This window comes from Triticum urartu, chromosome 7 (assembly GCF_003073215.2).
Source record: "Triticum urartu cultivar G1812 chromosome 7, Tu2.1, whole genome shotgun sequence".
Taxonomy (NCBI): domain Eukaryota; kingdom Viridiplantae; phylum Streptophyta; class Magnoliopsida; order Poales; family Poaceae; genus Triticum; species Triticum urartu.
The window spans coordinates 383,790,036-383,793,661 of NC_053028.1; positions in this window are offsets into that span (position 1 = coordinate 383,790,036).

Here is a 3,626-nt window from a genome sequence, read left to right on the forward strand (position 1 = left end):
CCTCAAGTCGAGTTTGGAGAACACTGATGAGCCAGCCAGTTGATCATAAAGATCATTGATCCGGGGAAGAGGATATTTATTCTGAATGGTAGCTTGGTTTATAGGACGGTAGTCTTGGACTAATCGGTTTGTCCCATCCTTCTTCTTAACAAAGAGAGAAGGTGCTCCCCAAGGAGAGCAACTTGGGCGAATGAAACCTTTGACAAGAGATTTGTCGATTTCCTCCTTAAGCTCAATGAGTTCATGCGGCGGCATCTTGTAGGGTCGTTTAGCTATAGGGGTAGTGCCGGGTTTCAAGTCGATGATGAATTCGACAGCTCTAGCAGGGGGAATCCCTGGAAGTTCTTCTGGGAAGACATCTTGGAACTCACGAACGACGGGAATGTTTTCAATGCCCTCAAGTGGTGCAGCGTTCAACGCATTCAAGGCATAAAGCCGTGCCTCGGCGTTTTGCACCAGATGAGCTTGGTAAGTAACTATTTCGTCTGAAGGGTGTAGCAGATGGACGGTCTTAGTGGCGCAAACTATAGAAGCAGTATGCGCTTTTAACCAATTCATTCCCAGAATGAGATCAATGCTACAGGACTTTAGTACGATGGGAGAGAAAAGGAACTCTAGTCCTTCGATTTCTACAGGGACGTCGTTGCAAACCATGGAGGTTCGACATTGGCCCGCAGGGGTGTGTACTAATAGTGAAGCATTCATGTCCTCACATTTAATGTCGTGCAAGCATGCAAAACCTTATGACATGAATGAATGCGATGCACCTGTATCAAATAAAACGGATGCTGGTACTAAATTTACGAGGAGGGTACCCATCACAGTAGCAGGCTGGTCTTGAGCTTCGCTCAGATCAACGTGGTTGGCATGAACACGATCATGAGACTTGGCATTGTTGCTGCGGGGCTGGTTGCTTCCACGGCCAGTTGCTGGAAGGGCCAGTTGATTCTGGTTCTGGTTGCATTCCCTAGCACGGTTCCTTGGTTGTCCACACCTGAAGCACAACCCATTATTGGGAGTGGGAACAGGAGCTTGTGGTGGTGGAGCTGGGAGTCTTGGCTTCCTAGTCGGAGGAGCAGGCAAACGAGGTGCAGCATAGGTCTGCCTTGGGTAGGTGCATCCGGCTGGTACAAGCTATTGGGAATCCATATCTTGCGCTTCTGCGAGGACGGGCCCGAAGATGAGCCCGTGTCACGGTTGCGCCTGTGAGAGCTCTGGTATTCCTGCAGACCAGTTTCGACATTGATGGCCTTGTTCACCAGAGTGGCAAAATCAGCAAAGTCATGCACTAGAAGTGCGAGCTTGATGTCAGCTTGAAGGCCATCACAGAACTTCTCCTGTCTACGTGCATCAGTTGCAATGTCTTCTTCAGCATAGCGGGACAAGTCAAGAAACTCCTGCTGATAAGCTTCAACAGTCTTGTTGTCTTGGGTGAGGTTGTGAAACTCACGCTTCTTACGGTCCATGACTCCCTGAGGAATGAAGCGAGCACGGAAGGCAGCTTGGAAGTCTGGCCAGGTGATGATTGTTCCAACTGGCAGAGTACGCCTGTGGCTGTCCCACCATTGAGCTGCGGGTCCCTTCAGGAAGAAGGAAGCAAAGGTGACATAGCTGGCAGGTGCTACATTAGCAGACTCCATCTCATAGGTGATGTCACGGCGCCAGTCATCAGCATCCAGAGGCTGAGTTGAGCTATGATACACAGTTGGGTTCAGGCGCATGAAATCCTGCAGAGTTACTGGGGTTGGCTGCTGGTTCATATTGGGGCGAGGAAACTGAGCCATCATATTCTCCATGAACTGGCGATTCATCTCAAGCTGTTGGATCATACCAGCCATGTACTCAGGCGGTGGTGGGCGGTTGCCACCATGTCCACGACCACCTGGTCTAACCATCCTGCTAATATATAACAGGGGTAGTTCAGCATCGAGAAATTTTGCAAGGACAAGAATCATTCATGATGAAACATGCACAATGAAAGCAGCACGATAGATACTACATAGTAGACGATATATCTTACAAAAGAGATCATGCATAGAGTTCGGTACACAGAGTTCAGTACATAGACTAATACATCATAGGCGGCACGTAGGCTCGCGACAAATGCATCTATCATTAATAAGCAAGCCTTCATCAGTCCCAGGTGGAACTGTGGAGGTAGGTGTAGCCTGACAGCTGGTAGTGACGCGAAGGGAAGACCTCCACGTGAGCAGCCTGGGGTCCGCGGATACTCTGGTGCGGAACCCGATGCGCAGGTGGTAGGAGAGGACCAAGTGCAGGAGAGTAGCCTCCCACATCTGGCCAGCCGACGCCCTAGGGCATCACGGTCCTGGCAGGGTAGACCGCAGAACGCGACAAATCACCAGATCGGATAGAGGGGTGCAACAGCGTCAGAGCACGGTACAGGTGCTGACGGGTGGTGTACAACTCGTGGCGAAGAGCTCGGTTAGCTCTATCTAGCCCATCAGCATGCAGAACCAGGTTCTGATGGTAGAAGGTGTTGGGTTTCGTAGTAATTTCAAAAATTTTCCTACGCACACGCAAGATCATGTGATGCATAGCAACGAGGGGGAGAGTGCTGTCTACGTACCCAACGCAGACCGACTGCGGAAGCGATGACACGACGTAGAGGAAGTAGTCGTATGTCTTCACGATCCAACCGATCAAGCACCGAAACTACGGCACCTCCGAGTTCGAGCACACGTTCAGCTCGATGAAGATCCCCGGACTCCGATCCAGCAAAGTGTCGGGGAAGAGTTCCTGTCAGCACGACGGCGTGGTGACGATCTTGGTGAACTACAGCAGCAGGACTTCGCCTAAACTCCGCTACAGTATTATCGAGGTATATGGTGGCAGGGGGCACCGCACACGGCTAAGGAATAGATCACGTGGATCAACTTGTGTGTTCTAGGGTGCCTCTACCTCAGTATATAAAGGAGCCAAGGGGGGAAAGGGGCGCCGGCCAGGGAGAGAGGCGCAGGAGGAGTCCTACTCCTTCCGGGAGTAGGACTCCCCTTCCAATCCTATTCCAATTAGGATTCCCCAAGGGGGGAAAGAGAGAGAAGGGGGCCGGCCACCTTCTCCTAGTCCTAATAGGACTAGGGGAGCGGGAAGTGGCGCAGCCACATTGGGCTGCCCCTTTCTCCTTTCCACTAAGGCCCATGAAGGCCCATATGGCTCCCGGGGGGTTCCGGTAACCTCCCGGTAACCCGGTAAAATCCCGATTTCACCCGGAACACTTCCGATGTCCAAACATAGGCTTCCAATATATCAATCTTTACGTCTCGACCATTTGGAGACTCCTCGTCATGTCCGTGATCACATCCGGGACTCCAAACAACCTTCGGTTCATCAAAATGCATAAACTCATAATGTAACTGTCATCGTAACCTTAAGCGTGCGGACCCTACGGGTTCGAGAACAATGTAGACATGACCGAGACACGTCTCCGGTCAATAACCAATAGCGGGACCTGGATGCCCATATTGGCTCCTACATATTCTACGAAGATCTTTATCGGTCAGACCGCATAACAACATACGTTGTTCCCTTTGTCATCGGTATGTTACTTGCCCGAGATTCGATCGTCGGTATCCAATACCTAGTTCAATCTCGTTACCGGCAAG